We start from the raw sequence: 18478 nt of genomic DNA, 5'->3' as shown, positions 1-18478 counted from the left end.
CATGTCACGCTGCCTCCACACTTTTGTTGACGCCATGCTCAGCCAGCTCCACCGGCACATCACATTTCCCACGAGCCAACAGGATTTGGACCTCACAAAACTACAATTTTAGAATGTTGCCCATTTTCCCCATGTCCTTGGCTGCATAGACTGTACCCACGTCGCCATCTGCCCACCAGCTGGCACGGAGTATATGTACCGCAACAGGAAGTCGTACCACTCCCTCAACATACAGATGGTCTGCAATGCCAAGACCATCATCACTGACATTGTGGCCCAGTACCCAGGGAGTACCCATGACTCCTTTATCTTCAGGCACAGCGGACTCCACACACGACTGATCAGGGGAGAGTTTGGGGAAGGACACCTACTTGGTAAGTACACTTTGTCGACAATGTCACATTGCTATGAAGTAACTGCGCTGCACAGGCAATCAACATCTGCTCCTCTCATTCAGGTGACAGTGGCTACGCCCTACGGGAATACCTCCTGACCCCTTACCTCAACCCTGCCACACCTCAGCAACGTCGCTACAATGTTGCGCACATCCGGACAAGGAACTGTATTGAAAGGACATTTGGCCTGCTCAAGAGCAGGTTCCGTATACTGCACAAGACAGGTGGGGCCATGTATTACAGTCCTGCAGCGTGCTGCCGCATTGTGGCTGTCTGTGCAATGCTTCATAACATTGCAACCAAGCGCCGGATACCAGTTGACATCTCAGGCAGTGAATCTGAGGGGGACGACCGGCCACCAGCACATGCGCACCATGCACGCGGGGAGAACCCAGCTGAAGGCCACAGACGTCGCAACCACATCACAGCTAACAATTTCTAGCCCACCCCCTTCCCCCACCCCACATATCACAATTGCATGCAAACTGTAATGATTACACAAGGCGTATGTGTGCAGCAAAATAAATGTATTTGTTTGAATCACAAAAAAAAAGGGTCATGGTAACAACTATTTACAAAATGCAGTATTCATGCATACTGCATGAGACGGTTCATGGCAGGCTTAGCTTCAGCCTGCGCCTGTGTCCCTGACACAATGTCATTGGCGCCTCCGGCGCACAATTCCCAGGCGCCTGTGAGGCTCTTCCTCATCCTGGGCAGCTGTACCAGGCGTAGCCCTGGTGCTGCGCCTAGGTGGGGGGGCCTGCGTGGCAGAGTGGCTGCTGACACTGGAGGCACCCTCACTCGCATCATCTCCCCCCACAATGGCCGGTAGCACAGGTGCATGCAGTGCGGTGACGGCGGTGGTCAAGTGCTCCAGCACCCGGGTAATGTCCTCGCAGCACTGGACCAGTTGGTGCTGCTGGGTCAACGAGCGCCGCGCAAGCTGGGTGGTGGCATTTGCCGAGACATAATTGGAGCGACTATAGGTGGACAGCCGGCTCAGCAGCTGGTGGTGGCGCCTGCTTGCAACACTGCGGTGCTTCACCAGCGCTGCAGTGTTGTCCTCCATAGCCGCCGTCATGCGGTCCATGGCCGCCGTCATGCGGTCCATCCTCTTGCCGACTCCCGCCACATTGCGGCCTATCTTATGCAGCTGGAGCTGGATTGCTCCTTGCTGCTGCGACTGGCGCTGGTGTATGCGGAGCATGCGCCGCTCCACGCTCATGCAGGCATGGAGATGCCCATTGCCCCGCCTGCTGTTGGGCCGCTGTGTAGCGGATGTGGCTGGCCCAGATCTTGTTGGACGTGCTGCAGGTGTTGTAGCAGCTGGTGTTGCAGGTGCGGCAGGCACTGGAGGCACATTGGTGGGGTGCCTGGCTCTGGCAGCCGGTGGGCCTGCAGATGTTGCAGCAGCAGAGGCGGGGGGCCTGGCCTTGGCAGCCGGTGGGCCTGCAGATGTTGCAGCAGCAGAGGCGGGGGGCCTGGCCTTGGCAGCCGGTGGGCCTGCAGATGTTGCAGCAGGTAAGGTGGGGGGCCTGGCTGCTGGTGTTGGCGCTGCCGCAGGGGCTGGTGGCTGGGTATCAGGTAGGGATTCCTCCTCCTGGGCCTCCTCATCGATCAGCAGCCTCTCGCTGTCACTGCTATCACCCGCACCTGTGAGGGTAAGTGGATACTCATTAGGTGCATGTGACTGTCAGACGTGCAGATGTTACATGCATGCTGGGTGTCATTCCCTGGGTGGCTGTGTATTTGCCCACTTTGGAACATTTCTGGCCGCATTGTGGTACTACTACATTGTGGACATACTACGTCTCCCACAATGCTTCAGGGCATTTCCTGATGCACAACATAGGCATGACTAAGGGCCAATGAGTGAGCCTATTTGGTCAGGGGCGGTCATAGGGGACAGGGTCGCAGTCGCATGCCACTTACCTTGGGTGTCTTGGGTGGGGCGGGAGGAGTCCAGAGGGGTCACGCCAACACACGCCTCCCTCTCCAAGGTGTCCTCTACCTGGTCCTCCAGGGGGGTGTTGGGTGGGACAGTCGGTCCACCACCTCCGGTGCCTGATGCCTCACCAAGGCGCTCCGCCACCCTCTCCTTGGCACGCCCTCGGAGGTCGTACCACCGCTTTTTCAGCTCCTCCAGAGACCTGTCCGCAACGCCCACAGAGTTGAATCCCCACCCAGATCCTCCTCTTCTCATGCTCTGGGACCCTCCGGGAGTTGGCACCAAACAGCTGGTCGTGGTTGGCCACCACCCCTTCTATTAGGTTCTCCAGCTCCTGCTCGGAGAATTTCAGTTTGCGCTTGCGGCCAGCGCTGTTGCTGGGGCCTGGCTGGGGTTCGTCGGACATGGCGGTCGCTATTTCGGCGGGGTCGGGAGTCGCTAACGGCGGTTTAGCGGCAGCTTTCGGTCGTGAACACTCGACTGATAGCGTCACTGTGTTGTTTGGGGGTGGGATTTGGCTGCTTCCTGGTTGTGATGTCATCACGGTGCTCGAAATGCGTCTTCCCGTTTTCCAGATCCCGCGAGATTGCGACTCGCATTCCCGATCGCACGGGATTGCGAGTCGCTATCCCGTGCGATCAGGATTGCGAGTCGCTATCCCGTGCGATCGGGATTGCGAGTCGCTATCCCGATCGCAGGTAGCCGGAAATAGCGATTTTTCTGCGTTTTTTGTAGGTCGCTAACGGCTTTAGCGCCCGCGTGCGAGTCGCTATTTTTTCCCCGAAAAGTACATGAATGCCGTTTTGCGTTTCCTCAATAGCGAGTCGCTATTAATCGCTATTAGGGACACGCAAAACGGCCCGTACATGAATCAGGCTGTAAGACACTTGTTTGTTACTAAAATACTTTAACTTTGTCTACAAGGTAAAAAGGAGTGTTAAAAAATGTAGATAAAAGCTGCTAAGATTATAAACTTATAAACACCACGGTGGAGATTTAATTACGGAGAGGGTAAACATACAATTCAATATGTGCATACCACATTACTCTGGTCTATTTATAAAGTTTTTTATATAGCGCAAACAAGATCCCGAGGGATATCAGAGCACTTTACGGTACATAATGAAGTGTAGATTATAACTACTGCTAAACTAAGAATTTGCTATTAGAGTTTTATTAATAATGGCTCTACGAGTGCACCACGTGGAGTATAAAAACCCTGTGATGGAGAACACAACAGGTGTGTCGGTTTCATACTTAAGGAGCCTAAACGCCTCTGTACAATGTCTACTCCCCATGTTCCTGCCTAATTGTAGTAGTCACCGCGACCTTGTCTTTCCATAGGCAGGGCAGAAAAAAAGAAAGTGGATTTCAGTTTCCTCAGCTCAGGCACACCCTGGGCACTCTATTGTGTGGGAGGGATGTATGATAGTACAACGCGATCATTTTGATTGTGGTACTTTACATCGCGGATTTTACAACGCAAGTCGTTACAACGACTTGCGTTGTAGGGCGCGGATTGAGGATTATTATAATTTTCTATTCCAACTCCAGCCCACGTAACAGTAGGGAAGGTGTTGGAATAGAAAATCACAATATTCCTTAACCAACAGCGCCATCCAGCGCAAGTCGTAGTAATGACTAGCGTTGTAATGGCAGAGTGGTAACGGTCGTGCAGTGTAAACACCGCGTTGTAAACTACGTTTACCGTGTGGTAGCCCTGCCACTTGTTAGTGAATGATCAAAGCGGGAGCACCAGTGTCTGAATTGAAGAAAAAGTTTCTTCACTAAAATCGGTTGTTTGTAATCTAGGGCCGGTTCGAGCCTGTATTGCTGCTTTATTTCAAAGAACTTGGAAGTTAGGCATCCCTCCATGGTCCCCCGCCATAGTTCAGCCAATTTAAATTCTCTGTAGGATTCGAGCAGTGCCTTCCTAGCGGTCATAGGACAAATCTCTTCTGGGGATGTCCACATGTTTACCCTACCTAGAGCCTGACAGGTGTTTCTGATATAAGCTAACCAGGGGAGTCTTCCTGCACCATGGAGCCTCATAACGTCCTTCAATTCCTCTTGATATTCGGCTAATTCTGGTGAGCTCCAAAAGCATCACCAATAAAGCAGGAGTCTAGAAGAGACTGTAGTGTTTTATCTAGGAAACCTGAATCGATATTCCTATTTTATGCCCTTGTCCGGTTATAATCAATAATATCCATACAACGGCATAATAATCATATCCATAATTCAGTCGTAGCACATGCTGTCACATTAAGCAAGGCTACTTCTCCGGCCCCCTAGTAAGCACACCAAGTTCTCTAAACAAAACCAAGCCTCCAGCAACCTGGAAAATCCCCCTTGCTTTTGTTTTGATTTCGTCCTAGAACTCCTGTAAAGCACTGTAAGAATGGCCAGTTCTTAGTGACATCTTTATTGACGTCTTATGTCCAACCTTACGTCAAACCCAGGCACCTTTCAGGTATAAATATACCAACGTTCCCTTAAGCAAACACACGGTGGTGAATCTGGAGCAGAGCAGCTATCTACTTGCCCGAAAGCCCAGCTGATGGGAGAGCCCACGGACGCTGCCCCTCCTCTTTGACGCGCTGAGAAAGACGCTGTCTTTTCTCCTGCTGAGAAATCCAGCTCCGGCGTTTCCAGCCTACCCTTGCGGGTTGCTGGGATATCAAGTCCTGAGAGAGAGATACCAGACCTCCTGCTTTCTATTACCCAGGTACGGAACTGACTAAACCCTTACAGAGAATTCTTGAGTCAGATTCTTGGCAAAACAAACTTAACTTAAACTGCTACTTACTTACTCCCTCCCATGTACTAGGCTTAAGTCAGGTACACCGGGGTAGGCGTATTTAGAAGCACCAGTTGAGTATGATTAGTCAATGTATATATGTATGTATATATTTTATCTATTTTAAAGTATCATATGACTAAGAAACCATATCAATGCTTTTACAGTATTCTTTTATAATCCTCTTTTTACTGTACGCACTTTACTTTACCATGAGCATTACAATCGTGGCAATTCATTTCTCTTGTATGAGGAAGAAGACTGCTCAATAAATAACACCTTTTTATTGAAAATGCCCATCTCTCTTTTCTCTGCATTCTGTTGAAACTAAGTACGCACATTTGACTGAGTGAAATAGCTGTCTTTTGTTTTCACACGACTCTAGAGATACACTCTTATTCAGGGAGAGCAAAGTTGTCATGTTTTATGGTTGTCAGAAGCTAATCCCTTCTTGTCTATTCAGGGAGGTTAAACTCCTCCTCGTTTATTCGAGAAAGTTTCTAGTGACCTCTGAGCTAGCTGGCAAACCTTAAGTCTAATATAGTCAGTAGAGACCTAGATAACCTCAGTCCTACATCTACACTGCTGAATATATTATTCCAATGCGCAGAGCCTATTGGGAATATAGGAACTACACTACAAGACTACATCTACAATAGGAATAATCGAGAGCTAATAGGAAGACCCAGCAATTGACTAAGAAATTGGTTCTCTGTCATTGAGAAGGAGGCATCTGGGTGGTGGCCGCATAATTCCGCACCTAGCCTGAGTCTTGTAATTTTTTGCTACGGGACCTATTATTTTGTGTGAGCAGTTCTTATACACTTTGTAATGCCTTCCGTGGATTGGGTTAGTTTTAGGCTAGCTTTCTTTATTTGCGTCCCCTGTTCCATTCTTTCCAATCCAATCCAAAAATTCTTTATTTCGGTCGTATAGACCATAAAAGATACAATACAGAACACAGTAACATACATTTTAAAAACATAATTCATACAGTTCTTAGAATTAATTCCCCACCTAATCAGAGCGAAGGAGGTTAAAAACAGATCATAGTAGTGTCCCTACGTTAGAGGTTTTTTTTTTTCCTAATCAGCCAAACTGCCATTAGAAATTTGGCTATTGCATACACAATATGGCCAAGAGTGCTAGTTTTCATTACTCTATATGCCTGTGAGTAGTTACTAAACCCCACATTTCTGCAGAGAGGCTCTATCCAATATTTTCTAGATCTATGGTAGGCCGGGCAGACAAACATAATATGGAGTTCGTCTTCCTCATGAGTGTTGCAGCATGGACACATCTTGTCACCATCCTTGATCCATTTATGAGTGAATGTTCTAGTAGGCAATGTACCTAACCTCCATTGTACAAACAGTTTCCTCGCGAGGATGGGGAAAATAAAATCCATAAAACTTTCAAATACATAGGAATTTTTGGATTCCAGGACCGATCTGTAAGAGTGCCGCTGTTTTGTGCGTTCAGCCGTAGTAATAATCTATTGTCTTTGTACATTCGGACCAGGCTTTTGCGTGAAACCCTTCGGCAGCCCTGTTTGGGATCCTCCCATAGCTCGGATAAGTTCATGGAGTACAGTTCTTTTTTAACGAAAGTGAGCCAAGGGATTTTATTGCTTTGGTTCAGGCTCATGACATGGATAAGGTCCTGCCTATAATGATGCAGTTCATTCGTAGACCATAGCCTGTGCCAGAACCTCACCGGCTTTGACTCTAACTCCTCAGCAATAGAGGGGAGGCCCATATCTAATCTCAGTGGCAGGAGTGGTGTGCCTCGGGGGAGAGCCAGGAGGCGTCTAAGAAAGTTGTTTTCGACTCTTGCTAGTTCTTGGCCTGCTTTGTGCCCCCATAGTTCACTCCCATATGTAGCGGCTGCCTTAGCTTGGGATTAGTACATTTCAAGAGCCGGACTGATGGGCTTATAGGTTGAAGTATTTGCCACCTTCAAGATTGCGCCCGACAGCTGAGACAATTTGAGCCGTGATCTTACTATCTGGGGGTCCCATGATAGATTTTCCTGCAATGTTACACCCAGATACATAAAGGTGGTTACCCTCTCAAGACTGGCAGTACCCAAGGTGGGATTAGGTCTGGCTTTTTTGGGTGGATTAAATATCATAAATTTGGTCTTTTCTGTGTTTATCTCTAGACCATGTTGTCTACAGAAAAGACCAAATCCATCCAGAATCCTCTGGATCCCCATCGGGGATTTGGAGAGCAGGAGGGTGTCGTCGGCAAACAAGATTGCCGGGACCCGCCTGCCTGCCAGACGTGGGGCGTCATTGTCCTTAACGTTTTCTAGATGGGATATAACGTTGTTAATAAAGAGACAAAACAGGGTCGGCGCCGATACGCAGCCCTGCCTCACCCCTCTACGAACAGGGAACCTTGATGACAGCGCGCCATCCCTCCCACTCCTAACCTGTGCATAGTTGTTGTCATGTAGCCTAATTATGATGCTAAGTATCTGAGCAGGTACCCCTAACTTTTTCAAGACCTCCCACAGTTTCTTACGTGGGACTAGGTCAAAGGCTGACCTCAGGTCCACGAACACCATGTACAGCCTTCCCCTCTCTATTCTTACCGTCTTCCAGTAAAGCAGGACGAGGCGGAAAATCTGATCCATGGTGGACGTATTTTTCCTGAAGCCAGCCTGGAGGGGATTCAGGATGTCATTGTCCTCCACCCAATCTAACAGGTGGTTCAGGATAAGGCGCGCGAATAGCTTTTGGGGGACATCTATAAGGCTGATCGGCCTGTAGTTGACCGGGAGCAGAGGAGAACCCTTCTTGTATATGGGTACAATCTCTGCCCCCAGCCAAGAACAGGGGATCGCCATACCTCCTAGGATGGCATTAAAAGGAATAAGGAGGTACGGGCCCCAGATTTCAGGATGGTGTCTGAAGAGATCCCCCGGTAGTCTATCTAAACCAGGGGCCTTTCCCGCCGCTAATCGCTCCATTGCGATCACCACCTCACCTGGGGTAAATTCCAGGCCCGTTTCCGAGGAAGCAGAGACCTCAAGCGCCACATCATCGGGCAATAAGGTAGTATCTTGATAGAGTGTCCCAAAGTGGGCCTCCCAGACAGAGGCATCAATATTAGGCTCCACTGCTGATTTAAGTTCCCCAGTCCCAGTATTCACCAGGGCCCAGAATTTCCTAGAATCTTTGGCATCTAAGGCGTCAGATAAATCATGCCAGCGGTCCCAATCCCACTCAACCCTTGCATTTTTCATTACCGCTTTGTAATCCCTCCTGAGTTCTGCAACCTTACCCTTATTAGAGCCATCTTTTATGGTAGCAATTAACTCGGACTTGATCTTCCTGCAGGCAGAGTTATACCAGGTCGGGGTTCGTGTCTTTTTCCTACGTAAAGGTACCTCTGGATAGAAAACCTCAGCGAGACCACACACAAGTTCCGCATGAATTTGAGCTAATTTTTTACTGTAGTCAATGGGTCTCGTTGATCTATGAGATCATCCACTTCTTTGAACCTGGGGAATGCTATTTCATATAGCTTGTTTATACCATCTTCTGTATTTAGCAACTTTCCCCATTTTACACGATGCCTATTTGTGGTGAGAACCAAGTTCCCAGGGTCGTCGCCAGTAGAAGAAGTAGAAGACCCATCTGCAGGTGCGGGATGTTGCATCTCCAGTAGGAGGGCATTGTGGTCGCTATCTATTCTGGGTACCACCCTGAAATCCTGGACTTTGGGCCACATGCTAATATCTATAAAAATATAGTCTAGCCTTGACTCATGGTCTTTTCTGTTAAAAGTGCACAGTGAGGGGGTATCGGACGAGGTACGCCCATTGCAGGCCCTTATTGCGAAATTCAAGGTAAGGGACATAATCTGTACTGCCAACGGGGACCAGGTTTTGGGGTGGGGGGATGAAGATGGTGGAACTCCTCAGTAGTCGTCCTCAGTGGTGAGAGCGCCCTCCTTTAATCCTTCTAGGGGTTCGAAATGACAATTAAAATCCCCACCCATCACTATCTTGTAGTCACCTGGCAGTTGTCCCAGAAAGGATGATAGGTCATCTAGAGTGGGTGATTCCTTGGCCACAGCAAATGGGCGCGAGTAAACGTTGATAATTGCCCATGTTGTAATGCCAGGCCATCTGAGCAGCACACACTGGATGTCCTACGAAAACGTAACCATATTTTCCGCCGGGCACCCAATATGACTTGCTACCCAGATCGCCAGGCCACCCGAGGGCCTCCCCTTGCCATTCCACTTTGCGGGAATTTCAAAAATATCATACCCCGTTCTACTCTGGGGATCCCTCGCCCATGTCTCCTGAAAAAGGCAGACATCACTGCCATTTATCAGGAGATCCCAATCCGCTGTATCCACCTTATTTGTGATCCCCGCCACATTCCAAGAAAGGACCCTCATACCTAGACTACGTGGTGGTCCTACCCCGACAAATGTAGTTGATGCAGTGACTATGGAAGGGTCAAGATTTTCCGGGACAATAAGGGCAACTGATGTGGGGGGCGAGACACACACAGCTACCAATGTCAAATTACTGCCTGTCAAAGTTCTAGGTGAATTCTGTACTTGGCCCCTAGTACTTTTAGGTAGTACCCTACTCCCCTTGGGGTAATCCTGCACCCGGGTGTTAATTTTGCAAGCAACTCTCGTCACCCCCCTACCTGCATCCCCGTTGACAGTTTTTTCCGGGACCTGTTGGGTAGCCCCCTTTTGTGGTCAGTCTACCTGGTCAAGACAGGAAAATCTATTCGGGTGAATGGGGAATGCATTATACTTGGGCCTATATCGTGAGCCATCCACGGCAAAGCCGACTCTAGTCCAGCCCTCTTCCCTTCTCATAGCTGAGTTACATGCATTTGGGTAAAAATATGAAAGAGGCACCAGTTCAATAGAGGTTTTACCAGCACTGCCAAGCCAGTTACAAATATATGGGGCAACCTGCGGACTTTTAAAACTGACAATTATACAATCCCCCACACTATTCTTAGAGGTAAACCCAATCCATGGGACCCTTCTAACCATCAAAACGTCTCCTTTTAAATTGGGTGGGAGTGGCCTATGGATGTTTAGCCAGCTGATTACCTTGTTGTGCAAGGAGTCCTGCAGTTCCATTGCACCACCGGTAAGCTCTGGTACTCCCACCATGATCGCAGTATAAGCTACTGCCTCAGGTGGCAAATTAACTGTCCTACGCCTGGTGTTAGGGCTAGTAGGACGGCCAGTTTGCCCATTGACTGGTCTCTCCTGTCTCAGTTGTTGAGATGGGGCAGATTGTTTTGACCTTCTGGGAGCCTCATCATTTGGGATGTTGATGGGACCGGTTGGGGGGCAGATGCAATGTTGTTACTAGAGACTTCCCCCGAGAGAGCTAATGGAGCATTTGGGACCTGGGTGGTTGTTACAGGGCCGGCAGCCTAATCCTTGCACTATCCCTAGGGGTCCTATGTGCATTTACGCCCAACCCAGGGTCAACACCATTATTCGTATAGATGTTTTCTATGGTCATCAGTCTGGCCTCTATGGAGTCCAATTTAACAGACAAGGGATTCAGAAAATTTCTAAAAATGTCCGTAAGTGAGCTGATGAGCAGATCTGTGGTGTTAGGAGGGACCCCACCAAAAATAAATGGTCCAGTACACACCGGTAGGGATGAGGCTAGTGGGGGGCTGGGAGGTTCCGTCATATTCTTTGGGGATATGGCCCCAGGCGAGGCCACAATATCTATGTTATCATCTTGAGTTGGCATTATTAAATCAACTTTAGCCCTTTTGGCGCCTTTTGGCTTCCTTGACCTCTTCCTTTTGAACGGATGATCCCCTCTGCTGCTTACGTGTTCTGTTAGAGCTACATCCAGTCCCTCCTCCTGCGTCTCTATTTCTACACAGTCAGCGTTAGGGGAGGGTTCTACAACTCCAGAGAAGCGTGATGAGTCTTTATCCCTCTGGGAAGTTGAAGGTGTCCTCAGTTGTTGTAGGACTGACTCAATAGTCTGATCAATGCTGTCCAAAAGCGACAGATGGGTGACATCGAGCAATAATGGTCTACTAGCATTAATTGAGGAGGCCGGAGAAGCCAGCGACAGGTTATCTATACCCTCCTCAGATTGACTTTCCAGCACAGTTAGACCTTTGTTGACCACAGCGTCAGCCTTAGTGAGAAATTTTTCCATAGTGCCAGAAAACTGTTGGGCAGCCTTGCTTCTGGATACTCTGGTGGCCATGTTATATGGGGCGACCAGAGATCGATAACCGCAACCAAGAGGAGAAGAATGGTGAGAAAGGCAGGGCGTCAGAGGGATGGCCCGGTCCGGTCTCTTCCGGCCTCTAACGGCCTAAAACGGCCCGCCCTTTGCCCGGGCTTTGCCCGGCGCCCGCCCGCGCGCGTCCCGCGATGCGCGTCTGTGGGCGTGATGATATAGATGCTCAGGGTAAGTGGGCGTGGCAGCCGGGAAGAGTCTCCAGGTGCGGCGTCTCAGGCAGCCGCTTGGAAACCTGGGACTCGCAGTCCCGCTGGTCCGCTGGTCCGCTGCTGACAAGTCTCTGCCCTTCAAGAACCCCTCCGCAGCCTTCCTCCGTTAAGGGACACACAATCCTGGATACTGCAGCCTCGAGCGGCTCCCGCGAAGCGGGGGCTGCGAGTCGCGGTTTTGACCGCCCAGGGCAAGGGGCGTGGCCAGCCGGGAAGAGTCTCCAGGTGCGGCGTCTCAGGCAGCCGCTTGGAAACCTGGGACTCGCAGTCCCGCTGGTCCGCTGGTCCGCTGCTGACAAGTCTCTGCCCTTCAAGAACCCCTCCGCAGCCTTCCTCCGTTAAGGGACACACAATCCTGGATACTGCAGCCTCGAGCGGCACCCTATTTCAGTAATAGTGATTCCTAAGTAGTCAAAAATGGACACCCTCTCTAGGGCCCTCCCATCTAATCGAGGATTTGGGCGATTTGTAGTGTTGGCGTTAAAGACCATATACTTGGTCTTTTGAAGATTAATCTCCAATCCCTGATTGTTGCAGAAAGTGCTGAATGCATCAACCACCCTCTGCATGCCCATGGGAGATTTGGAAAGTAAAAGCATGTGATCCGCAAATATAAGAGCTGGAATTGTACGGTTTGCTAGCCTAGGTGCGTCAATATCTTTCCCCTCCTACAGAGATTCAATAAGACAATTTATGAAAAGGGAGAAGAGTGTCGGTGCCAGAACGCATCCCTATCGCACCTCTTTCTCCACAGGGAAGGGGTGAAAAGTTCACCTTTTTTGCCATATCTTATACGTTCATAGTTATCTTTGTGGAGGCGTTTCAACTGGCAGCAGAGATACTCTGGAACTCCAAGGTCAAGAAGTATACTCCACTGTTGATCCCGCCGAACTAAGTCAAAGGCAGATTTAAGATCCACAAATGTGAGATAGAGGCTGCCACCCTCTATGACCACAGTTTTCCAGTGGATGAGTTGCAATCTAAAAATGTGATCAATGGTGGAGGTCCCAGCCCTGAATCCTGCTTGTAGGGGTGTTAGTACATTGTTCTCCTCCATCCAAGATTGCAGGCACCCCAGGAGTATGCGTGCAAAGATTTTTGACATCTAGGAGGCTTATTGGGCGGTAATTCGCTGGGTTAAGTGGTGAACCCTTTTTATATATAGGAATACTTTCTGCCCCTGCCCATTTGGAGGGCAGCGCCATACCTTGAAAAATGGCGTTAAATAGTGACCACAAGTAGGGTGCACAGATTGGAACAAAATAAATTGCCAGGGATCTTATCCAGCCCCGGGGCTTTAACTGGTAGTAGCTTTCACAGTGCCTCTGTAATCTCCTTCATTGTGCAGAGTGGTGCTAATTTGCTCTATGGACTGGTTCAACGATATCATCTATGACCCGTTTTCCATCTTTATGCCCCTGTCTTACCCGTCTCACCCTTTGTCTATGATATGTTGACCTCGCTATTACGATTTTTGACATGGAAGAATCATGTTGCGGTTTGATTTATGAATGAATGATCTGTGGAATGGTAGTAGTTTCTGGATATGATTGTGGCCATGAATGTTTAATGAATGTGGTGTGTATGGGACCTTTCTCTTTAGCAATGAATTCAACATGCTATGAAATTTATGTAGGCTTCAGTTTAAATAAATGAATTTGTATCTCTCCTTTTTTTTTTTTTAAAGAATTACTGGAAAAAATAAATATTTTTGAGAATAAAAATGACTAAAAATGAAAAAAATGATGTGTCTAGTAGCTAAATATTTTGTGTGGCTTTGATTATACTAAACGTTGCTCACTCGAACAATATAGGATCCTTTAGTAGGACCTCCATTTAATAGTGACAGCAGGGTTTTGTTTCTATTTTTGTATTACTTATTCCCACTTCTGCTGTCTATCGTTACCCATTGGGGAACTCCCTTCTATTCTATTGCGTTTAGATTTAGCAACTCCAAATCTATTGTGTTCGTTTCCACCCACCCCTCTTCCTCTGTTGACCTTGTGTATAAGCATTTAAAATGGGCTCTCCGGACTTCTTCCCCTAGGTTTGGCACCATGGCAAATTTGCCTTTGGATTTCCCTGTCTTAACTAAGTTCCAAAAGGCTTTCATATTGTGATTGTCCAGTGCTATTTTTATTTCTTCCCATTTTTCACTTTCCTAGATGCTTTGGGCTTTGCCTATAGTACTTTTATAGTGCGCCCTAGTTTCTTTGATGCGTGCCCCATTGTTCGTTCTAAGTGAGATTACAAGGGCTTGCTTGGCTACCTTACCGTGTTTATTAAACCAAGGGTGCCTTAATTTGGAATTCAGCCTGGGCCTTTTGTTGTTGTGAAAAAAAGGTGATAGGGCAAGGAGCAAATCTTGGTAATTTTTGGTAATTCTCGTTTGGGAGGGTAAAGTGCCGCTGGTCACAAAAAGGGGGAGAATTTGTTGGTATAGGGCGGCCACTTTGTCCTGTGATTGTGCTTGTTACCCCCTGCATACTCTCCTCCCTCCTACAGCCAATACTACGCTGGAGTCAGATTTTGAGGATGCACTATGATGACTTTCATCAAGTGAAAGTGATAATTCTAAAACCAAAGGATTGTGGTCACTTTCATGGCGATGATTGACCTTAAAATCGAGGGCCTTATGCCAAAGTCTGACATCCACTAAAATGTAGTCTAGAACTGATACCTGCCCGTCTGTTGTAGGTAGAGTTCCCAGTACTATCAGATTGTTATCGACCATTACAGGCCCTCAATGAACAGCTTAATGTAAGTGCATTCATTTGTAGGACCAGAGGAGTCCATGCCCGTGTTGGAATGAAAATAAAGCAAGCAGTGAGAGAGGTGATGATTTTGGGGTCCTCCCTAACCTCGGGAGAGAACCAAGCAGATGCCTTGAACACCAAGAGCACATCATGCTGAACGATTCGGTGGTGGTCCCATCCTCCTAGGACCACCCCAAGCACAGTCAGTTATGGGCAAAAATACAATCCCAACCAAAGGGCTTGGAAAGCATTATGGGATACGATTCTAGAGTGCAGTGAATATTATAGTATCCATTATCAAAACATTCCTCAAGGGGCAGGCTCTTGGGCTCAGCTGAGAGCTAATACTATAATATTCACTGCACTCTAGAATCTCGCCCCAGAATGCTTTGCTGGGCCTTTGGTTGGCATTGTATTTTTGCCCACAACTTTGCTTGGGGTGATCCTAGGAGGATGGGACCACCACTGAATCGTTCAGCATGGTATGCTCTTTGTGTTCAAGGCATCTGCTTGGTCCTCCCCATAGGTTAGGAGTGACCCCAAAATCATCACCTCTCTTATTGCCTAATATTTTTCAAAGTTTGCGGTTACCAGTGTCCCAGTATGTGTGAGGGTTTGTGAGTTAATTGAGACCCAATTTTCAATGCCACATATATGCCTGTAAGCAGCTTCTTTGCAGTGCGGTGTGTTGAGTAGTAGCTATACACATGGTTGCTGATAGAGGCATCTTGGGGACCACACAATCCAACATAGAGGGGCATGAGGGTGGGGCCCTCAAAGCCTTCAAGTCAAAATCCAGGTACACTAGCTAATACATTTCAGGGTCTCAATATGCTTTTTTACCCTTTTCAGGATAATGTTGTAGTGCAATGCATAGCCTGTACATGTGGGGTCCAGGGGTCGTATGACTGCGGCAGGGTTGCAGGAGGGAGAGGAATCACTTTTTGGCCCCTACTTCCTCTGGTACCAGTCGCGGGGCACCAACTCCTAGCACTGCATTCTAGATTGTTCACGTTCTTAATTTTATATATTTGTGAATACCAAGTTGGGTATGGGGTGGTCTAACAGCTTGCAGTGTCGCTTGGCATGAGGCGGGACGGGTTGGTGGTACTCCCTAGAGGGTAGGGGAAGTTAAGGGTATGGGAAGTTCATTTGCGCTTTGAACAAAATGGGGCGGGAGGTTACTCAGGCAGACAAAAGAATAACTATGTGATGAAGCATTACATAGAGTCCTGTCATATTAGAAACCTGAGCTTACAGACACATCAGAATGGCAGATAGGACGTTTAGATTCCTATTCCTAACTTGGACTGTCAGAGGACTGGCACAGCCCAGGAAACGACAGAGAGTGCATGGCTATCTCAAGAGATATCATATAGCAGTAGCCTTCTTACAGGAGACACAAGTCTTTGAAGACTGTCTCCCGGCGTTCCGCAAGCAATGGAGGGGACAGGTATATGCAATGTCATATTCGGGGTTCGCACAAGGTGCCTTAATTTGGCTGGCCTCGGGGATACCGTTTCAACACAAAGGACATGTAGTGGATGTGGATATGAGGTTCTTTAATTTTGACTCCATCTTACATTTGTTGTCAATTTGTGTTGCCTTTACACAGGCTGCTCTATTCATGAAGTGTCTCTGCCCTTTTGACTGCAACGTGTGGAAACCCCCCCTCTGTCCTTGCTTTGAAATCAATCTCAGACACCAGCTGGCCTAACTGCATACAGACATGTCCTGCCATTACTGATTGACCTATAGGTGCTGTAATTGATTTACTTGTGGGTTGGGCAGAAACACAAGGTAAGGGGGACGTTCTGGTTATATGATGCCTTGTTCTGAATATTTTCCTATTGGCTAATATTTTGCAGATCTTGTATGTCCATATTTGGTATTTTGCATGCTTGCAAAAGCTAGGACTGCCCCTTACTTTTGTGCTGAGTTTGTAACCCTAAGCATATAATAGGCCTCTGTGTTTTGTACTCTTTAGACTGCCTTATTCAGTTGTTAAGGCTTCTGTGTGACGTAGTCTCACTTAATTAAGTTTAATAAAGATGTCTTTTCATATTTCAGCTTCTGTGCCAAGTTCTTTGTATTAGTGAGACCCCTGAGATTGAAGATTACAGTTCTTCAAATGGCGCCCATCAACGCGGGCCTCATCAGAGAAGTGACTTTCTGAAGGAGTGATCTTGTCAGGAGACTGAAATCTACTGAGGAGGACAGGACGGGACTCTACTACTCTGTGCACAAGGATTCTGCAGATTCTTTGTCTCTGCAGCCCAGTATATTTCTGATCTTCCTGATTTTGATCCTCCACATGATGTCACTCCTGACTGAGAACCTTTTTGGCGTGAGTATTCTAAAAAAGGACCGTTAGGTCATTTAGAACTTGGCAGTTAGAATTTGGACAACCTTTTGATTGTTAAGAGTAAGGTCGTTTAGTAACGCTTACTGTAGCTTTGGAACTTTGGAATTTGTATTTGCCAACTTTTGATTTGTATGTTTTTGATATGCAAATTGCAATTTGTGTAGACAGGTAATGAGGAGATTTTTCTCTATTTGGTTTTGTTGAACGGTGCACGTACGAAAAGTACATTAAGCACTACTTTGATTATAATATTGTATATTCTGCAATATTTTTGGCATGCCTGTTTCAAAGCTCACATAGAAGAATGTGTTGCTTTATTTGGAAGGTACCATAGTGTGATGTTAAATTAATTAGCTGGCTCTCCTAGAAGGAATACCTAAATAGGTTTAGGTATACAAACATATTTCTTCCTTGGTGATTCTGTATCCCCAGGGAATTAAAATATGGACATAATACATACAAGGATTCTTTGTTCTGTGCAATTTTATGAATGAAGATATGCAGAGCGATTTTTGGTGTTCTGCTAGCCAAAGCTGATGAATTGAGTGTATTTTCTCTTCTTGGACATACATCAGTCTGTTGGGCTGTTTTTGCAGTCTTTTGGAACAAAATTGAGAAGCGCTTCTTGTAAATATGACTTACAACTAGTATTTACAAATGGTTTGGTTTAAGTATAGTCTGTGGGCTGTCCTTTGTTTCTGTTCTTAGTACTGGTTTGTGGGTTAAATGTGTGTTTAAATATCTATGTGGTTTTCCCATTAGTACAATTTCTGTAAGTGAATAGCGATGGCGTTATTCACGAAATAAATGGCTAAAGCGCGCCGTATTGTGTGTCCTGAGTGTTTGACCCCTTTCTGTTTATGTCTGAAATGAGCTCAATGTCTGTTCGTGGTTTTTCTTGATGTTTTCAGTCTATTAAGCAAAATGTCTAAATGCTTAAAAACTAAAATGTAAATTCACGTTCCCTAGGAATAAAAAAAGCCTCAAAATCGAAATTGTGTGTTTTGTAGAAAAATAAACTTATAGTATTTTTTACTTACATACATTGTGTTAGACATTAACAGGCAAACACTTCAGCTGAAGTAAATTTTTGCTGAATTCAAATGCATATTATAGAATTAATATGTTTTAGTTTTAAATAGATTGCCACCGTGCTCATGTTATAAACATTGAGAGACAAGCTAAATAGACAGGAATATTTACTCAAGCCAGGTCTTTGCCCTCAGTTGCACGGGTGAAACTTTGCATTTCAGAATGTTGTTTTAAAAAGGTTCCAAAACTAAGGTTCATTATTTTGTATTATAGGAAGACATTTCAATTAAGGGTTTTCCTATTTTTAAGCATTTCTGTAAGTATATTCTTGGCTCCGTTGCTAAATAATAATTAACCTATGTAATGAAGAAACATTTTTAAAAAAAAGAAACAGTAACAGATGCTGAAACAAGATAAGGCATGTGCAAGGAAACTAAAAAGTTAACGATGTCTTGAACATTGATTGGCAATCTCAGATAAAGACCAATCAGGGAAATTGGCTTTGCGAGGTCAGTTTCAGGTGAAGAGGTCAGTTTCTTGCAGTTCATTTTAGAGTAAACCTGGTTAATGTGTACCACCTTGTTCGCCAGGCAATCTTTGCAGGCCTACGTGGCACAGAGCAAAAACCAAAAAAAAAGAAAATGAAGTCAGATTCGAGGAATTACAGAACCTTAATATGTGGAATTATCAAAAA

This window comes from Lissotriton helveticus, chromosome 1_1 (assembly GCF_964261635.1).
Source record: "Lissotriton helveticus chromosome 1_1, aLisHel1.1, whole genome shotgun sequence".
In the NCBI taxonomy this organism is placed as follows: Eukaryota; Metazoa; Chordata; class Amphibia; order Caudata; family Salamandridae; genus Lissotriton; species Lissotriton helveticus.
The sequence above is the reverse complement of the archived record's forward strand: the minus strand, read 5'-3'. Positions refer to the sequence as shown.